Here is a 22002-nt window from a genome sequence, read left to right on the forward strand (position 1 = left end):
TCGTTTGGGGCGCGGGGCGCTGAGTATGTAGCTCGGTGTCCGTAACAGAATCTATGGGCTTATACAATTTTGTAAGCTTCCAACTAAAAATCGTTTAAGTGAGTCCTTTAATAAGCACGCTTATTAAAAAAGTACAACGTTTTAACGTTTAAAAAATTTTTACGAACTTTTTTCATCTCTTAGTGCTGTATACACCTGTAGCGATTTGGCATCTTGTATGGTGAACGTATATATATATTTATTTCTAAGTTTGTTTTGTGTTAAGTTGATGGTGTACCTTATAAATCTCTAATCATAAGTTAAAACGGTGGTCTCTGATTGGTCTTTTGGATTTCAGCAACTAAACTTTCGGCCGGTGTGTGGTAATGTAACAGGATCCCCGTATACCGATATTATAATAATATAGTGATGTACCATTATTCGTATTCTGTTTTTACAATAATTTGATATTGTCATAAGCATAACTTAATTGAAAACGTCATTAGCAAACAACTTTTGATGAAAAAGATTGGTGTAATAAATCATCTATATACGTCCTTTTGCACGATAAGGATCTGTAATTCATGAGTGTGAATCACAAGGCGAATTGTGATTCTTGTAACCCCTTTATAACCTGTGTATATATAACAAAATAATATATTTTTTGTAAAAACAAACCGTCCTTAAATGTTTGTGAAAAAAATCTATTTGCTAAGGTTTATTTGAAATCTATTAAAAGTGCGAAAGTGGGTGAATTACTATAACTGGATTCGTTCCTTAATTTTCCACCCTTAGAAGTAGAAGTGGAATATTTTTTTCAAATTTGAATGGGAACACTACTAAGGCAACCCCATTCCAACGAAAAAAAAAATCATCGAAATCGGTTCACAACTGTTAGAGTGATCGCGTAATATACACACAAAAACAGAAAAAAAAACCTTAGAATTGAGAACCTCCTCCTTTTTGTACAGTCGGTCAAAAACGAATATGAAGCTAATTCATACTTCCCGTCTTCCCTTTAACCAATTTTAATTTGATATATCTAAAATAGGCAGCGTTATCAGTAACAATATTTTTTTATATTTATTTTTAGACTTAAATATAAAGTCTAGACTTTCATTAAAAAACTTTATAGAGTTGCGGCTGGGCAAATTAACAATTGCGGTAAATCAGAACTATGTTACCTGCAGACCGAGAGAATTATACAACTTTTCTTGTTAACCTCTTTGTAGTTTTTTTGGATGTGGCCTTTACAAGCTCATCACACCGAGTGTGGTTTCTATGTAACATTAATAGGTACCACAAAAAGTGAATCTAAAATATAGTTTATATTGCAATTAATATAACGCCATCTCTGTCATTTTCCTGGTAGCTATAAAGGTACCTGACTGAGTGAAGAAACTTTCATAGGTGGTGCTGTGACGATGCTAACCTCCTTCATCATCCTATCTTTTTATCACCCTCTTTACTGGTTCCTGGCCACTTACTTTTAAAATTTTGAATCGTTCTCCTTTTCCTTCCACGATTCCTTCGTTGGTTCGTTCCGTCACCACTTCCATCAAAATTCCCGAAGCAAAAAGACGTGCATTCCTCTGGTAAATTTATACTGCTTTCTTATATGCGTTTTATAACGAAGAAAAAAAAAGTAGGTATGTGCACACAATATTTTTTTTAAAAAGCCGGTAAAACCCAATACAAAGGTTTGCAATAAGCACATAGAGAAATTTGTAAAATCTGCTAACTCGATCCGTAACTCATTTGGCAGAGCAGCAGCCACGTTAAGGCAACAGTCGCTGGTTCCAGTCCAGAATTTTTCTCTGTATTTGTTCGATCTTTTTATCAATAACCTTAGATTTCAGGTTTTTTTAAATTATGAAATAAAATTATTTTGCATTATATTTATAGTGACGATGGCTGTGCAATAAAATTTCTGTTTCAAACTATTTACGAATCTGGCACTTGTTATTCTTTCTAACATCTGTGTCCGTGCAGAATTGTTTCCCCTCTCGCCGCGCTGTCTCTTCTAATGACGCCCGCAAAGTGAAGACACTCCGCCACCCCGTCTTGTTAAAGGGTTTTTTTTATTTCATTACAATGGCTTCTATCTTGTTGAGTTATTTTTATTTCTGTTAAGGTGCGATAGAAGCTGTGAGAGCACAGCACACAATTGCAAGGTCATCATAATCATCAATCCATTAAAGGTTCCAGTGCTGCGCACGGATCTTGCTCTTAGCGGATTAGAATTTCACAGGTTTTTCCAAGATTGTGAATCTGCTTCGGTATGCAGGTTTCTTTACGATGTTTTTTTTCACCATTAATGAGAGGTATCGCTAATAGCGTCTTCACATGTCATAATTACAAATTTGAATAAAATAAATTCATTAGGTTTTTTAATTATAAATTACAAATTAAAATAGCGGCCTATCTAAGTCTGGAAATAAAATAATATTCCAAAGAAACTCTAATGACTAATAAGTATGTAACCCGAATGATATCTATAACTATCAGTTTCTTAGTTTCTTGACGTCGAACGACATTTAGCCACCAAAAAAGGAATTTCAAATCCTACGTATGGATATGGTCCATATTTAATTCACGTAATATCAATATGTACTAAGATACGATACGATTATGTATGATACGATTATACGACGTAATAAGCTAATAAAAGATTAACTACTTCATTACAAAAAATAAAGTCGACAATTTCCTCTCCAAAATGCTACGCGAGAGAATGGTAAAACTGACAAAAAAGTTACCAAAATCAGGGATAGACGGCACGTTTCACAAAAAAATAATTTGTGTTCGAATTACCCTTAGGGGATCAAAAAACCAGTAGTCTAAGGAGTTACCAGTGCAATAGTCTGTGGTATGTCATTAATTAATTCCGTTTTTTTTATTATGGCTTATCTTCAATCTATTTTATTCAATTACGTAACACATAACCTCCAAAACTTCAAACTGTTCAGAATAGTAAACCCAAAACAAAATTTGTTCAGGAATTTCAACTCTATATTTTCACATATTTTTCATAAACAGACGCATACAAATTATGTCAACCAAAATTTATATGAGAGTTTGCCATTGTCCCTTACGTAACTTACAAATTAAAAAGTCATAGATACATGCCGCCATAGGTATTCGTATAGTCGAGCTCTCAAAGGTGACTTAACCCATAACCGACGAGCTCGCGCTATGGTTGTGGATAGTAAAGATACAGTGCTGTTCAGTTCGTCATAAACACGAGACTGAAGTAACATGTCCCGTAAATTATTATTATTATTAAATATGTTAACGGAAGAACAATCAGATGAAGCCATTGTTTTTTAAATCTTAAATCGTACGGTACTCCACACACTCGCGTTTGATATTGCCATCCCGAATACGCGCTGAGCATTGTGTGAATCGTGTTTCCGTTGCAATACGGTTGTATATCACATCAACAAATATTTCGTTTCTCGTCTTGCACATCCTCGTCAATCCAGATAATTTCGACAGAAATTCAATCCTCGTCTCGCCTCGCCGGTGGAAAAGCACCTTAACACATCACGAATTTAGTAGAAAAAATTGCAAAATAAAAATTTCGGAATTTTTAGTGGGAGGTATTAACCACTCTTCGTATATTAGTTTCCCGCAGTTCATGCTCTGTCTATACCCATCTTTGATTAACTAATACCTGTAAGAAGAAATAATAAAATATACAATTCAACAGGTACGTCGAAAACAAAATAAAAGTAAATTACCATTTCTTTGATGGAAATTCTTTTGCGCAGTCCAATTCTAAATCCAATAAAAGGAATTTTAGCCGGGTAAAAACGCTTCGTTTGTGTCACTTTTTATTTGCTCTTGCTGTACGTTTAGGGACGGATAGATATCAGTCTCGCGTGTTTTAGTTCACGTTGAATATCATTGGCAACTGAATCAAGTTTTACCCTGTTTCACAATTATCGGCCTTCACCCGCATTCCACTTGAGAATACCTTAATATTTATGAACGTAAACAATTATTTCGTACCTTGGTATAATAAAGCCCAATATAGGTAGTGTTTTTTTTTAAATGGGACAGTATGGGTAATTCCGAAATCATAGAAAATACAAGGAAACTGTCTTAGGAACCACTAAGTCTTTTTTTGTGAAAACAATTTTGGCATAGTCAATTTTTTGGTTAAACGTGAGTTGTCCATAAAAATAAACCAAATTGACCAAAATTTTCATGTAAGGATTATTTCATTGTATGGGACGAAAAAAATCGAGACAGCAAAAGTTTGTCAAATTTAATCAATTGTTTTTAACACAAAATTAATAACATTGACTAATTTTTTTTGGGACACTCAGAGACAGACAGACTGTTTCCTTGTATCTCCTATGATTTCAGACGTCCAAGCGCCTATGTTGCGTGTAGTGGGTGCAGAGTCCTACTCGTGCCACCCAAGCTCCTCCAAAAATCTCAGCACCCTTCTGGGTTTTTCAAAGACTTCGTGGAGCGACCTTGGCACTCCAAGGTATTTTGCCCTGTGGTTGGCCACGCTGGAGCATTGCAGTAGGATGTGCGCGGCGGCTTCCTCCCCCGCCACGCATGCTCTTCTAGCTATAATTGCTTCTGCTGCTAACTTAATACCCATACATTCAGCCTGGAATACTGTGTTATGGTTGCCAAGCGGTGTTGAAATCCCGATATTGAGGTTCTTTGTTAAACCCCAGTACCTGTTCCTGCATTTGTTTTGGACCCGTCAGTGAAGATGCGAACCTCTTTGGGGTTTAGTCCTTCATCTTCAAACAACTGTATCTTACATTTTTTGTCGACAATGTATAGTGTGGGGATCCTGTCCACAGCCGTCTCCAGTAGCTGTTCCTTCTTAAGAATCTTCTAAAGGATTTCTGCATGTGGGGTCCTTCTGTGCTTCCATAGGCCAGCTTTGCTTAAACGTACTGCCGTTGTCGCCGCTTCCTGTCTGATGAACAGTGGGAGAGGGAGCAGGTTTAGCATCGCTTCGCGGGCTACAGTCGGAGACGTCCTCATGCAGCCAGTCGTCGCCATGCATGCTAGTCTTTGCGAAAAAAGTGCTTAAAAGAATGTTAAAAATGTATCTCATTCGAAAGTGTTTTTATTCACTTCAGGAATAATATTTAAATAATTATTTAGAATTTTATTTGTGTCCCGATTGTTATCCCTTTTTTCTTTCAATTTTATTTAATGTTTATTTTTAAAGTTTTATTCCTTCCATTTTCGTAATAATATGCCTAGTTCAATTTTATAATTCATTTTATATGTTTAATTTGCTTTATTTTATTATTTTGTAATCAAATTTAATAACTTGCATGTAAATAAATAAATTTAATTTTTAAGATTGCAGCGCCCTTGCAGGTTTCATGTTTGGTACATAACAACATTTTAACAACTATTACAAATGTACAATATGATAATACGCAATAAAGAATTTGAATTTGAATGTTGAGTTATGACCTAATTTCGTTCATAGAATTCCTCTCCTGAAAAGTTATCATTTTGCAAATGCGACTTATTACACCAAGGATGCTTTTTCTTTAAAAGGTTTTTCAGGTTTTAACTTTTTCAATGACTATTATAATATTAGACCCTACATATTAGATGCCTTCTGATGAACACGCGCCAGCACATCAAGCTACACATCGACGTATTTTGTTCCGTTGCACTGGAGGCGATTTTCGAACAAAAATGTGTAGTCTGATGACCCGTTCACCGTACATATATAGATATGCTGGGAAAAGTGTATTCTTAAGGCCAAACTGCCCAAAATATAACGCGTACACGCTCATAGCCCTGCACTAAGGAAACCCTATATCACGGGTGTCATTAACACACACATAGACAACCACAAATTACACCCAAAACCTCACGAGAGAAATAAATGTGGGCTATACAAATATTTCTCCCGGCCCGGGAATCTAACCCGAGACTTCTGCGTGGCAGTCCAAAATGGTGTTCGTTCGGCCATAATAATTTTATCAAACTACCAGGATTTTTCGACACAAAAGCGCATTCGATTTTAGTGTGCATCGAATTGTCGGTAAATAAGCATCCGATTGTTCGACCACGACTTATAACAGATGGTTTTTAAGTTATAAAAATTACATTGATCTAATTCAATCACGTCACATCTTGACGTTAGCGAAGCGTTATTTCGTTACACGGTACAGAGTTTTCATACTTAAAAAATTCACGTAAATTTTTAATTTCAGTCTTATTTTCAGATAACATGACGGTAAATTGAATTTTTCAGTCGAGTCGGGAACAGTCAGTGCATGACATAAGTTTACATTTACATACGTGATATATCGTCCCTTACAACACATATAGATGTAACTTACAATTTAAACAGACGTAAATTATTCACATCATAGTAAGTACAAAATATAACAAGGTTAAATTTTGCAAAATAGCTGCGCTCATTCTTCGGCCGAGTGTCGATAATCAACAAATGCTAATGAAACATCGTAGACACGTGTCGAGTATATTTTTGGTGGTGGTATTTGTGACTGTTGTTGCGCTTGTGTTATTATTTATATATTAATTTCACGCGGGGGAATGGTAGAAGGAGAAGAAATATAACTGTATAAAAGATGTTCCACACAAACGCATCTATTTGGCACGATTTAACCTTTACTCGGTTCGTGAAATATCAAAGTAATTATCTTCCATTTTTTTACATGTATACCCGCTAAAAAACGCCTAAATCTATTAAAAATTTAATCATAAGAAACCTGCATCACAGGACTGATTATAGCCATTGCCATAGACATTTTCGTTTGAACGTCGATAACGATTGAGAGACATTGCCTCATTTTATTTAATGAAGAAGAATGACAGAATAAGAAGCTCGTGCAGGAAACATCCCCGATCAAGGGGAAAGTCATTCCATATTTTGATGACGCTCATTTGAAGCAAACCAGGGTGGCAGCTAATGACACGATCGGTTTCTAAACCATGAGACCCCTATTGAGCAGTATCTTAGCGTCTCTGTCACAAGATTACTGTATAGGTTTAACATACAATGAAAAAACAAGCAGTTTTTTATGCATGCTGAAAGTATTATTATGACTGTTAACGATATGATGTGTAAAATGATATCTCCTTTGCACTGCGTGGCAAAACCGCATACTTTGAGATCTACGACTTTTGAACCAAATTCTTGTTCTTTTTTAAATAGATACGGACCTTCAACTATTACGCAATAGATGGAGTAAAAGTATAGCATTGCACTACGTACATCTACCTAGTGGTAATCTTAATAAATTTTTGATATTAACACTAACGTGTTTTCATCAAACAATAAACCCAAATTAATAACTCAGGTTTGGAACGGAATCAGAATAACGCCAAAGTTTATTGTTCTGGAATTTAAAATATCGTCAGTATTGGTGGGATTACAGGATTTGACCTGATGCCTAGTACCACATTTGTGTTTATTTTTCTTCTTTATTCAATGAAGAAGAAAGAAAGAATAAGAAACTAGCTTCGCTTCCTCGGGGAGGATCACAACCGTGAACTTAGGTCTAAAATGGATAAGCTACTGAAACCTCCTTTTATTAACGAAAGACTACTTCACGATTAAGGCTGCACAACTATGGAACGAACTACCGTCTGTAATCCGACGTTAGAAGTCGCTTCATATTTTCGATACTGGATTGTGTATATATCTTCTGACACGGTCCAAGTCTGCAACGTGCATATATTTATTGGTAAATATAAGTTTATTTAGGTATAACTGCCTCCGTGGCCGAACGGTTACCATGCTGGACTGCCGCGCAAAGGTCCTGAGTTCAATTCCCAGGCCGGGAGAAATATTTGTATGGCATACATTTATTTCTCTTGTAAGTTTGGTTGTAATTTGTGATTGTCTATGTGTATGTCCATGGCACCCGCGATACAGGGTTTTCCTAGTGCTGAAAAAATATACTAATATAATCATGTAGGTATACTATATCGTTATTCATTATTTGATACAATTAATGTTAATTTTGTCTATCTATATAAATCAAATTTTGCTCTGATTAGCTTTTCTATATCTCCAAGATTGTCTGGAAGAGATCGCTCTTAGCGATAAGGCCACTTTTGCCCACAATAGTATTAAGCTGTCTATGTACTGCTTGTGTTCTTGTGTGTGAGCAATAAAGTGTATACATCTATCTGTATCTAGTGCAGGAAACAGCCCCGATCAAGTACATCTGGTATGGTTCGTATTATTAAAAGATTGACGATGATTTAGGCTGACGGACTACGTGCATATGTTGACATAATATGTACAAGTTTGTTATCGCCTCTTTTTTATCGCGAATGAAAGTTGCTTACTATTTTGAAGATAAAAGTTATTTACGTTGTTTGATTAAGTATATTCTGTTTTGTGGAGTAAATAATTCGTTTCCTTCAAAATTGTTCATTACGTCCAATAGTGTTATAATGGATGTTATGTAGTCAATAGCTTGAATATTTTGCCGTGTGTCCTTGGCGTGATTCTGTGTTAAGTGCAAATTAGTGTGGCAGTCGCTATCCGCGAATACGGTTGCTGTCGAAATCAGACGGCGCTTATTTTCGAAATGCACTATATTTTTAGGGCGATTCGAAAAGTGACAATTTTGTGATTTACCGAAACATAGTACACAAATAGATAGTGTCAACTCTTACAACTGCTGACCATGGATCGAAGAGGAAATTGTTGCAAAAAAAATATCGCAAATAACTCATTTGCTGGCCTTAAAACTCAAGATCTTAGGTCTCATGTACGTACGTTTGAGGTGGCTCTCACTGTCTCTTGATTTTTGTAGCAGTAGAGCTCCTTGTGAAAGAGTTCGTCTAGGGTAGTACTGCCATTTCACCTATTTCTGCCGCCAAGCAGTAATATCAGTATTACTGTGTTTTGGTTTTGAAGGGTATAGGTGCTGGTAAAATTACAGCCACATGGAACTTGTCAACTTATGTCTCAGGGATTAAAAGCGATTTGAAGCTCTGAGTGGCACTGTAACTGTTATGGACAGGCCTGTAGCTTACCATCGGGCGCACGACTTGTTCGTCGCGTCATTTGATATTATAAAAAAAATCTGGAATACAGCAATGCTGCTTTGCAGTAGATAAAGCATACCTACTCAGATGGTTTCGGAATACCTACTGTAATAATACAATATTAATTACTATTCACCGATTGCGTTTGAAAAGCCATCCAGCAACTAAGCTAGGTTTAGTTGGTAAATTAAGAACATTGTTTTTGTTTCAACGAAAAGTTAGAATAAGAACATAATAGGGCCCCGAATTAAATTCGATATCGGGTAAATCAAGTCGGTTTTATTGGTAGAGCTGTTGACACAAGTATACATACTCACGTTCGACGTACTTTCGATACTGGATCAATTATATTAAGTCCTGGTGTAATGTAAATTGATTCCGACTCAACACGAACATGTTTTGATGTATTTCGTGCTTTGATATACCGGTATTTAGAGTATGTAGATAATAATGTTATTTACTGTGTTTTGTAATACAGGACAATTTTTAATTTTAGATAACAGCAAATTACACGTGAAATTTAAAAAACGAATAAGTAAGTACCTACTCATTAGATTCCCCTGAGATTAACGAGTGGTAAGTTCTTGTAACTATAAAATATGCTAAATATTAGACAACATTACCTAAGTTGTTGTGATCCCAAAGTAAGTAACTAAAGCACTTGTGTTATGGAACCGAAAGCATCGACGATACCACAAACAACCAGACCCGAGACAATATAGAAAAATTAGTTTTTTTTACATTGACCCGGTCGAGGATCGAACCTGGGACCTCAGAGGTGAGACATCATAAAAATCGGTGTGCAAGTCGTCAAAATAATAATAAAATAATATAATTATTTATTCAGACAACAACATAATATGGTCTAATAGTGTTAGTATCTTACCTCAATCAAACTAACTTAAAAAGCTATGTTAGTGACAAAGAAAATAAGATAAAAACACAAGTCAAAATTATCTTTCACTCGCATTCCGATCAATTAGACTCATATGAGACTATTTGACCAGAACCCGAATGTAATACTTCATTATAGGCAGGTCATATCTGTCGAGTATGACCCATACGGGTCAGGTAAAAGGAGGTCGTCTTGTGTGTTACTGCCTGTGTGGATTGCTGTTTGTAAAGAGATATTTGTTCAGATTTATTCCTGTGAGTGTTTAGCACGGAAGAGAACGCGCTACTATCTAATGTACAGACAGCAGCACATCAAGGTAAATTGACGAAGGACTGGAGGAGATATTGGACAGATAGATTATTTGTATGATCACGTAAATGCCCAGTGTGCATTATAATGAAGGTTTTGAAGGGTAAGGGTGCTGGTGAAATTACAGGCACATGGGACTTGTCAACTTATGTCTCAGGGTAACAAGCGCAGTGGCAGTGCCCCTCAGATCTTTGCGATTTAAAGCTCTGATTGGCAGTGCAACTGTTAAGGCGTGTAGTTTACCACCAGGCACACGACTTGTTCGTCCCGTCAATTCATATTATTAAAAAAAAAAGTTGCATTCTAATTTATCTTAACTCAACCTATAGCTCAACGTAAGTCCAATATAAGAAAGACCGCACTCGCAGTCAAGCTAATAGAATAGAATAGAAATTCTCTTACATATATGATGAAAATGTAAATTAAAAAGATTTTCTTCTTTTATTATGTTTTTTTTGTTTTCATTTTTTCGTAAAAACTCCTGCATCCAATATAGAGATGTTAGAATTCACAGGTCTCAGGAACTAAGAAATCTACCTCAGGGACTTAAAATAGGTCTTGATAGACACACACCTGAGTACTCTTCCGAACTTGTCCGTAACACCTCTCACATAAGGTAAATAAAATAAGGTAAAATGGCAGGTGCTCGCTCGACTGTTCTCTCGATTCCATTGTTGTTTTTTAAATTCTTTCCGTAAAGGCAAAAGTTTAAAACTACACAGCCAAGTCTTGGTGAGTTTTACTTGCGAGAAACATCTGTCACAGCATTCTGATATTTCTGTTTTACTTAATTCATGTCATGTTACATTTGTACACATTTGTTATGTCACCTGGTGTCATATAAATCCATCCACCGCGCGGACTATGACTTGTTTGCAAAGTATAATAACTTTTACATAAAGGAAGAAGAATGACGTGTCTTGTTTTTCTGTGATTTCCAATGAAGACATAACAGGCGAATGAACAAAAAAGGGTGGTAAGAAATGTTTACCAATATACAAACTCACCTTACCGTACTTGAATACAACTGCCTATAATTTTAATAATATATTTAATATTGAATTGTGCTACTGTTTATATTACACTTATACTAATAAGTGTAATATAAACAGTAGCACAATTTAAATTATACATACATACATATCATCACGCCTGTCTCTCTTCGGGGTAGGCAGAGACCATGGACCTCCATCTGCTACGGTCCGGACAAACCTCTTTCGTCTCCTTCACTTCCATCAGTCTCTTCATGCCCATTTATTCGACCGTTATTAAATCGTCGATTTGGATCGTCGAAGGACTTCCCATGTATATATAAGACTTTCTACTATGTGCTCTGGACTTTAATTTCAGATAAAAATCTTACCATCATAATTTCTTTTCACCAAAATATGAATATGATGTTTGAAAACGCCCACTTTATTTTTTGGTCATTTTCTGTTATTTTTGTAAACACCTATATTTATTTACTAATATTATGCTCCCTGAATTTTGTGATAAAAAATAAAAAAAACAAAAAACAAAATTCGAAAATAAAACAACAAAACGAATTTTGTGAAAAAAATTAAGAAACAAAATTAAAACATAACAGATCTAAAAATGATGTTGACGTAGTGTTTATTAGAAGTATCGAAATACACACATCAAAAGTGCCTAGAGATCAAGCAAATTTGCTAATTACAGAAAATCGAGTTTTTTATGGATTTTTTTAACCCAATGGATTTTTTGTTTCAGTTTCGTTTTCAAATTTAAATTATAAAATTGATCGACAAAATCCATCGATGTTAAAAAAAATAATTAAAGAACGTGATTTTCAGTAATTAGCAAAAACGTGCTTGATCCCTAAACACTTTTAATGTGTGTTGAGTATTAACTGACGGTTTTACTTTACAGTGTACAGTTACAGCTTTCGAGAGTAAATAGCTGCGCAAGTCTGGCTATGTTTCTTATTAGTACTTAATGCACTTAAGTCTCTAAACAACCTCAAATGGCTTTGAGTTGAATCAATTACTTTGGAAAAAATATATACTAAAATTGAGGATATACACTAATTATTATACCGTGTGAAAACACGATTCCTAAAAATTTTCACGGTAGAAAGAAAACACCAACTTAGCTCGAAATTTTATCAGAAAACCGCTGTATTTAATAGGTACTTTGTACATACCAATGATTTTTTTTTATATTAACTGAACTAAATAGAACACGTATAAGTAGTATACGACATACATTTTTTAAACGGTTTTAATTTCGTTTGTTAAAAACAAATTCTGAATTAAAGCCAGTGTGTCTGCCGCTCGGCTCAAGCAAAATGAACCGTATTACTACGGGCAAAATTTGAATTAGAGCTTAGGTAGTATCGACATTTAAGAGGACAGTCGTACGTGAAAAATAAAGTATTTCGTAATTTGATGTTCATTCAAATAATAAAGCAGATGTGTAGAATGCTTTTTAATACAAGACGTTTAATAAAATTGCTTTGGCCATGGTTTTCCTAAATATTTAAAAAAAGTTCTACAATTTTAAATTATTAGCACATAGTTGTGCAATATTGGCTGAAAATTACAAAATTTGGAACTCGTGTAACTTTAAAACTATATAGTTTAAAGGATAAACTAACAAACCACGACCGAATATATATAAGTTTTGTTGGTAGTGTCTACAAGATGGCATTGAGTTTAATTAGTTGATATGCAAAATACATTCAAACTTCGCTTGTACTAAGCGTGCTTGTCAGGCTGCCTTATAGGATTTCTAATGTCCATATGAACATTATTGTCGTAATGTGACAATTACCACGTTTCGGTTTTGAATGGTAAGGGTGCTGGTGAAATTACAGGCACATGGAACTTGTCAACTTATGTCTCAGGGTGACAGGCGCAGTAGCAGCGCCACTCAGATCTTTGCGATTTAAAGCTCTGAGTGGCACTGCAACTGTTATGGACAGGCGTGTATCTTACCACCAGGCACACAACTGTTCGTCTCGTCACCTGATATTATAAAAAAGTCCTGTCTTGGCACCGTCTACAAGGTTTAAAGTAAATTAGCCTTTATTATTCCACCGCGGTCTGAGGTTGCAAGCAACAATATGTGTGCTCTTTTCAGTTAAATGTACCGTGTCATGGAGCCGATAACTTTGCAGATTCTATCGACAAACTCGAGCGAATAAATTTGTCTCGATAAACCCCTATAAATCAGAGGCGACTTTTGAGGAAAATTAACTTTAACTTTGCCGTGTAAGATATTATTTGGTTCAAAATTTGCATTTAAATAGATATTGCGCCATTTTACGTTAAGATGCTGGTTGTAATAGAAATAAACTGGTATATTTGGAGATAATGTGGCGAGATAATATAGTTTCAGTTAATGGAATGAAATTTAGATAAATTTCTTTCAGAATTCACATTTCACCTCAATTTTAAAGTAAGGATTAGGTAGCGTCTGTCGTACAATAATGTTACGTAATTTTAAGATATCATGCAATTGTCTTGACTCAGTAAATAAAGAAATATAAGAGTATCTTCTCACGGCTATTTTTGGTTTACATATAGGTATAGGTATGCGTACACACGTGTATTTTGTTTATCGATATGGTTTATAGGCATGAAGTGCGTACATTTATTTGTTGCGAAGGATTACTGTAACACTAAGAAACATTTTTATATTTTTCCATAAAAAATGTAAAACATAAAAACATTTTACATTTCGTCATATCTATTTTTGTTTGGACAAGACATGTGTGCTGATCGTAAAATCGTCGTCATGGTTTTTCGACCAACTGCGGCGGCAGCGTGATCAGCGTGAATGACACGAAACCGACGTTGTATATATTTCTCAGGTGTATAAAACAAAACACTACAAACATTGTACAATTCAACCTTAGTCTTCATTTTCATCGTTTCTTATACTTCAACTTGGCATCAGCGGTGCGCCATCTAGCGGCAGAAATAGTCAGTGTGCCTCTTTATTTCAACCTGGCAGGAGAAGGAAATACTTAAACTGAAACGCAATTCATTTATTTGTATTAATTGTAATACAAATAATACAAATAAACAAAGAACAGCCTCAGCCATGAGCTTACTTCATTTCATGTCATTACATTTTCTAACTGTTACTATCTCACTGCAGGGCAAAGGCCTCAGTGTCTTTTCTCCACTCATCTCGAATTAACACACATACATAATCTCATATTATAAGCATCTAATACGTCGCGCCATCTCCGTCTGTGTCTTCGACTTCTCTGTCTTGTGTGTGGTGGGATCCACTCCGTGTTGGCCTTTACCCACAGCTCGCTTAACATACTTCATTAATTTATTAATACCTTTGTATTAATAAATTAATTCGATTAAATCGATTGGCAGAACTCGAACCTGCTTTTGTATGCCAAACAAGGGCCACCGCTCTGCCAACTGAGCTACACAGATCGAGTCGGCAAACCTTAGGAATTTCGTCATTCGTTTGTTATTTTGTGTGATCTTTCCTTTTTTCGGTTTTTATCGCCGTAAGCGTGTGTGTTTCATTTTTGTATTAATAATTACAACAAACTGGTGAAGTATCTTTTACAAAAAAAAAGAAAGTCGAGTGATAGTAATTAGTTTTGCATAGTAATCGTTTGACTCTTAAACAGAGATAAATCTGGGCTTGTACCCCTGAGATTCTCGGAATTTATGTGCGATATTTAATTTGAAATTTACCATGACTTTGTCGGTGAAGTAAAAAATTGCGAAGAAACTAGCACGTCGAAGAAGTTTCACAACCTACAACCTTCAAAGCTACACTAAAATGTATGAAGTTTCCAACCCGCGTTAGCGGATACACGGCCTAAACCCCCGCCTACCAGGAGACCCGTGTCCAGTAGTGAGACGTATAAATGGTTTGATGATGATAGCAGTAAAACCTTATCATACTCAATAAAATCAATAAAAACAAATTTTCGCCACGGCGATTTTACGCCTGCCTACTGCGTCGGCGGCGGCGGTGTGGAATAATCATCGACGCGCATGCTCGGACTAATCACGAAAACTAATGAACCCATTAATATATACAAAGCTTGCAACTAACATGTGCATATGTATCAATCAACAGGAGGGTGCTCCCACAAAAGGTATCGAATGCACTACCCATTCAAATGCAGATATTTTGACGGGAGGGCCACCCTCGTAGGACACCCTCCGTGCAGACAGGGGGTATTGATTTTTGGACCCTGCACCCCACTAGGGTTGTTATTAAATATAAATGGCGGCGATGTTTGGGGTGCGTTTTTGATGTTTTGCCATGGGAGAATTTGCTAGAACATAATAACGGTAGACTTTGTTATAGTATTTGTTTACTTCTATATCTACCTATATTTAGCGAGATTTCTATAAGAAATTTTAATTCTTTTGTAAGTAAAAGTCAAATAATGATTTATTCCATAACTAAAATTTTCAAACTTCAGAACGTCATGTTTCAAGCTACTGCTCGTTCACTATGCTGACCTCCGGAAGAACGCGCAAGAAACCCTAAGAATTGCTCTTTTCAAATAAACTTAAATGGAATACACTTTGAATCATAATTGTGTGGAATCAAGACTCATGTTGTCTTTCCATACATCTTTACCTAACAGGTACCTACTCTTCAATTTTGTAATATAACTTTTCAATTAAAATACTTTTAATGTAAGTTATAAACTTATGAAATGATTATCTTAATATATGCTCCGGAATCTTATTGTAAAAACGTATACAGTTATAAAAGAATCGTTTACTTAGTTAATGGTAAGTTTTCTATAGATAGTTGTGTATTAACTATATAAAAATTAATAATTAGATTGCAATACTCTCAGGGTCCATGTTTATATGAAATGCCATTCTCTGTACTCACGATGCAATAAATAAATAAATAAATACATTAAATTGTGCTTAAATTTCATTACTGTAGAATCTCAACTTCTCTCTTAGAGCAGTTACACACGGTGACTTAGCAGCGATGCAAATGCGATGCAGTCGCTAATCATCTATTTTTGCACACGCTACACTTGGGATTCATAGGTGATTGCATCGATGCAGTCGCGCGTTTGCATCAATGCAATCGCCCATAAATCGCATCGTGTAGCGATGCAATCGCTCGTTTCACGAACGCGCGTTTGCACTGCTGCTAAAAGTCACCGTGTGTAACCACTCTTACTGTCTGTTTCATGACGGCCTCCGTAGCCGAGAAATGAACACTTGAGTTCTCCAACTCATAACATATTATTTATTTGTCTTAGCGTATTGCCTAAAATTATAACCAATCAATATGATCGTAAAAATATTGTTATACTCAGGCTACACCGCGAACTAAGCTAACCGAGCTAAATCAACTAACCTAACGATCCCGCTAGGTTAGTTGATAATATGTCGCCCTTCTGCTGCCCTTCACTCCCGCACGTATCCATAGTCTATTTACTACGTATTTTCTTAGCTTAGCTTTGCACGCAACTACATGAAACGAGCTAAGTTAGCTAGCTTTGTTCGCGGTGTGGCTTGCGCGTAAAGTAAACTCGTCGTAATTTGCCTATACTTGTGTCAATAACGCACTCAAAACATATCTGTTGCGTTGTTTTAAAATCTGAATCAACCCTCATTGTCATTTGTAAGAATAATAAAGAAATGTAAGTACCAATAGGAACTTGCAAGAGTTGCGAGACCCTTGCAGCAAGAGAAAGACCTCAAGTGTACTGACGCGAGATCAATGTCAAGACTGGGATTAATATTTTCTTGGTCTTGTATTGGGCAACACTAGTTCCGGGTAGTGGCCCGGAGTTAATTTTTCAGCAATCTGGCACTCATAGTACAGGGAATTTCCTAGTTTGAGATGAGGCAATTGGTGTGGTTGGCAGCCATTATTATTATGAAAAACTCTTTGGTATATATACTTTATGGGTGGTGACCAAGGTTGTGTGAGCTGTACTGGCAACACATTCGACTATTGTAAGTTAAGTTGTTTGGTCCCAGCACATTTCAACAGGATAAGAATCGTCAGTGAGGATAATTATACATATTGCTCTAGGAAAAAGCAGATAAAAACCACATTTTATTCGAGTGTGAAACGTTTGCAATTCAAAGATTGATGCTTGTAAGTGTTCCCCGTCGTGTGCAAGATTTACTATCAAATCTAGTTTATTTCATTGTTGTATTAAATTCATCGTAAATATTGTACAAAAAATTTAATTAATTGATTTTGTTATATTATGCTCCATGGTCTTACTTTTTAAAAATTACTTTCTATGTTTATAATTATCTCTAATATTTCGCCAGAAGGACTTGTATCCATTGTCATGAAATAAATTTTATAAATTGCATACTACGATGGCGGCGAACGATTGACACCGTTTGGATAATCCAACCCCTTTTGTATGCAAGGGCTGCTGGCATTTATTATTATTACTATTAGAGACCTAACCTAACAGTGAGATGTATATGGGTTGACACATGTACAAAGTTTTATGATTCCTCGTCATAACTTCATGTGCACTGTCTAGACACCAAGTAATGTTATTAGTGCAATAAGTGTGCAGTAGTCAATTACTCGTAAGATATTGTACATTTATTATGCTTATAATAAATAGCTGGTTGTAACCGAACGTCTTGTCTACAGCTTTAAATTCAAATACCCTTTGGTTTATTGAAGTAGGATCAGCAAGATCTATAATCATTAACAAACAATTAACTATATATTCATATTTTAATGTGGTTATTCACTAAATAATTAACACTAACTACAGATTTCTTACCACGGTCTGAGTTTTTTTTCCCAATATTTCGAGTTAACCCGTGATCATGGAGCGGTGTAAATCGTTTCGAAATATCCTAAAATGAACTCAACTCGAAATATAACTAAAATGAACTCATACCGTGATAAGAAACCTGTAATTAGGGATGTAAATCGTGAATAACTGTAAAATTAAAAATATAAAGTTTTTTATTTAATTTTCAAGATTTATTTACAACTATTTTTTTTATGTTAAATGATAAGAATTGGAAAAGCACCATATCGTAAAAATAATATAAAATCAGGCATAGTCAAAGAGTGCATCAAGTTTGACATTGGACTTTGGAACATTCTTATCACAAGTATTGACGAGCTCTTGATTATGTACATTATAAATAATAGTGAATCACATCTAACCATGTTTCATCCCTCAAAAACTATTCAGTTAAGAAAGTTTTTTTAAAATAGTGCAAATCATAAGTATGAAATTATGATACTTTAGACCACGTTAGGTAATGTGAAGCTAGTATAAAAGTAGTAAACTTATTTTAAGTGGTCTTTATTTTAAGTTAACCCAGTACCAGTAGGTAGTGAAAATGTGAATTAAAAAAAAAAATATCAAATATTACTGACATACGTTGAATATTATTTTAAATTCAAATTCGGGAAGTTTCGCCTGAATATTCATAAGGTGCTGCAATTAAACAGATGGACTTTAGAGTGTTATGGTAATTCGGTTTCAGGGTCTTGTAAAAAATCAGAAAAATAACGTTTAATTCAATTTTTATTCTTAGAATTAGGAACAGTGTAATAACAAAGCGGCGTAACGAACGACTACAATAGAAACGGGAATGCGTCGATGGTACGGACTTAAGGAAACGTTTTATTTTTTTTTCTATGATACTTAGTGACGGGACGAACAAGTCGTGAGTCTGGTGGTCAGCGACATGCCTGTCCATAACAGTTGCCTTGCCACTCAGAGCTTTAATCACAAAGATCTGAGGGGCACTGCGCCCGTCACCCTGAGACATAAGTTGACAAGTCCCATGTGCCTTGCGCATTAGCGTTCAAAACCGAAACGCAGATTACTGCGTTTCGATGTGAGCATTAGGTCACATTACTGCTTGACGGCAGAAATAAGTAATCTGGCAGTATTTCCCAGGACGAACTCTTTCACAAGGAGCTATACTGCTGCTAGAAGGAGCTCTACTGCTGCGACAAGATGTTGGTGTTATAACGACAAAAAGATTGCTGATCGGATGTGGATGGATGTGGTTGAAAGGGTCCACCTCAGTGTATATATATATAACGCCTTTGTGTGTCTTAAAAAAGCCCAGGTCAAAGTTAAATCAACAATAAATAGGTGTGTATAAAACACTAATGTAATTGGAGGGAGCGATAGGGAAGTATCAGAAGGAAGTGGATGTCCTTTCTGTTTACCTCATGCGTGTGTTTATTTTTCCATTAGAAGATATTTTTTGTGAACCACCATATCCGCCGAATATAAGTGGCTCCAGGTCGCCGTGCCGAAGACGTATGTGGCCGTCTTCGGCGGGAGGGGCAGAGGTTGGGCGGTGCCGACAGGAGCCCACATCTCCATCGCGAGAGTATCGGTTCCGGTCAGGTCCCAGACAATGTTGATAGACCTTGTCCTGGACTGGCGATAGAACTTCGGTGAGCATTTCCGGCAACTTGCTTCCCGAATAGTGGGCGTCGCATCGGCGTTGGGTCGGTTCCTGCCTAATCTCGGGAGGCCGGTAGCCCCATGCAGAAGGCTATACGCCGGGGTAGCCGGTGCAGTATGGCCTTATACCGGGCTTCCATTTGGAGTGGGGGCTTATCAGCGGCGACGAAATCGCTGATGAGGAGGCCCCAGAGGGTGGTCACCATGCGAATGTGCAGGGCGTGTATGACGGTGGTCTTGCTGCCGCATGCGTCCTCGCCGGTACTCCGCCGTGTGACTTCGAAGCCGAGGTCCTACGGCGGACTACCGAGGCGAGCGCCCCGCTCCCCAAGAGGTCGAGTGGGAGAGCCGCCTCGCGGCGCAGCGCATGCGGGACCGGTGGAAAGAGAGCTTGGCGGATCCCACTATGGAGCTCGTACCATAGGGGCGATCCGTCCTATCCTCGAAGAGTGGGTGAGCCGGTACCACGGGCCACTGTCGTACCACCTTGTGCAGGTGCTGACCGGGCACGGCTGCTTCGGCCACTACCTGCACAAATTGGCGAGAAGGTCCCCGTCGTGCCACGAGGGCGGTGCTGCGGATGATACCGCGCTGCACACCCTAGAGGTGTGCAGCCGGTGGGATGAGCAGCGCCGTACTCTGACGAAGACAATAGGGCAGGACCTCTCGCTGCCGGGCGTGGTTGCCGGTCTGCTTGGTAGCGAGGAGTTCTTGGAGGCGGTGGCCTCCTTTCGCGTTCGCGTTTCGCGTTTCGGTTATGTCACAAAAGGTGGCCGCGGGTACGCGAGGACGCGGAGGACGCGCACCCGCTTCGGCGCAGACGTACTTGGAGAAGGCCAACGCAGTTCGCTGCTCGCCTGATCCCCTCGAGAGGCCCGCGGGCTCTGGACAGGGACTCCGGAGCCAGCATAGCATTGCACTCACTCGTCTGGGGGGCGGGTCGGAGGACAACTGACTTGCGCCTCCGTTGGCGCGGGAGCCCTGGCTCAAGCTAGGGCGGCCGGGCGGCGTCGTGGTGAATGTTCACCGACCCCACGGCGTCGACTCAACCGGCGAGAGGTAAACCCGGGGGGGAGGTTTAGTGGGGTAGGCCTCCAGTCTACAGAAGTGTCCCCACACAACCCTTGAGTTTCCCTGGGCTCAGGGGTATCTATAAAGATTTCCCCCCCGTCAAAAAAAAAAGGTATAAACTAATGTAACAAATTAATATTTTCTAATAGAAATGTTCAAACGCTTAGCAATAATAAAAAAAACTGCTACTTGAAATAAAAAGGCATAAACTGCTACTTAGCAATAAGGTGTTGTAGATTAGTTTTTTCTTATATAACTGTTTTAATTTTACTTACATTAGTGTTCTGTCACTAATCACTGTCATTTAATGTGCAATATAAAGTGCTTATTGTAATTACTCAATTACAAACTCACCTGATGATAAGTGATGGGTGGTTTAGTGCATTGTATTTAACAATTCCTAGCGTTCTCTATACAAAATGAAAATGTATTTGGTGTCTTTCACAAAGGAAACTTGTACTTATAGATACCGGTGTCCATACTAGGAATAACCTGTGTTATAGAGCACCAGACTCTTACACCATTCCTCCTAAACGACTTAATAAAGGTAGGCGTAAGACAAAAAGATATGTGTTCTTAAGTACCTATAAAATAAAGCAAAAATGAAAATGAAATTAGCTTTAATAGGGTTTTTTATAACATCAAGTGACGGCATGAACAAGTCGAGCATATGATGATAAGGTTCACGCCTGTCTATAACAATTGCAGAGCTACTCAAAGCTTTAAATCACAAAGATCACAAGGAGCTCTAATACTACTGGTATATTAATTCTATTCTATCAAGTCAACGTTAGACATCTGCAGGTAATTACGACGCCAATGAAACGGTATCATGTGCTCTTATTTGTAACCGGGGAAGTTATAACAATCGATATCGAAAAAAAAAACAAATTCAATAACTATTCACGCAGTAAGACGTTAAATCAATGAGCTACGTAATCTTCATATACGGAGATGCAACGATTGCTTGTTGATAAATGTACCTAAAAAGCTGCAGCACAAAGTTAATTAAAAGCTGGTCACGTTGACAAGAGCAACTTTTAATTCTCACATTCTACAGAGGGGGCCTGAAACCACCCCAAAGGGGCCACTCACGTAAGGGGACTTGCAACAGATCCGATTTTAATTGACGAAAAATGTTCACAAAATCTGCTTGCATGATATTGTTCTATAGTAACCGGATTAATTATTTAAAAACGGTTATCTGTGACAAATTAAAATTTACTTTACTTTACCCAGGTAGAAGGCAATAACAATAATGTTGATATATTTTTTCTAAACAAAATAATTTGTTTAGGCA

This window comes from Hyposmocoma kahamanoa, unplaced genomic scaffold (genome assembly GCF_003589595.1).
Source record: "Hyposmocoma kahamanoa isolate Upper Pololo Valley unplaced genomic scaffold, ASM358959v1 103, whole genome shotgun sequence".
NCBI classification, from domain to species: Eukaryota; Metazoa; Arthropoda; class Insecta; order Lepidoptera; family Cosmopterigidae; genus Hyposmocoma; species Hyposmocoma kahamanoa.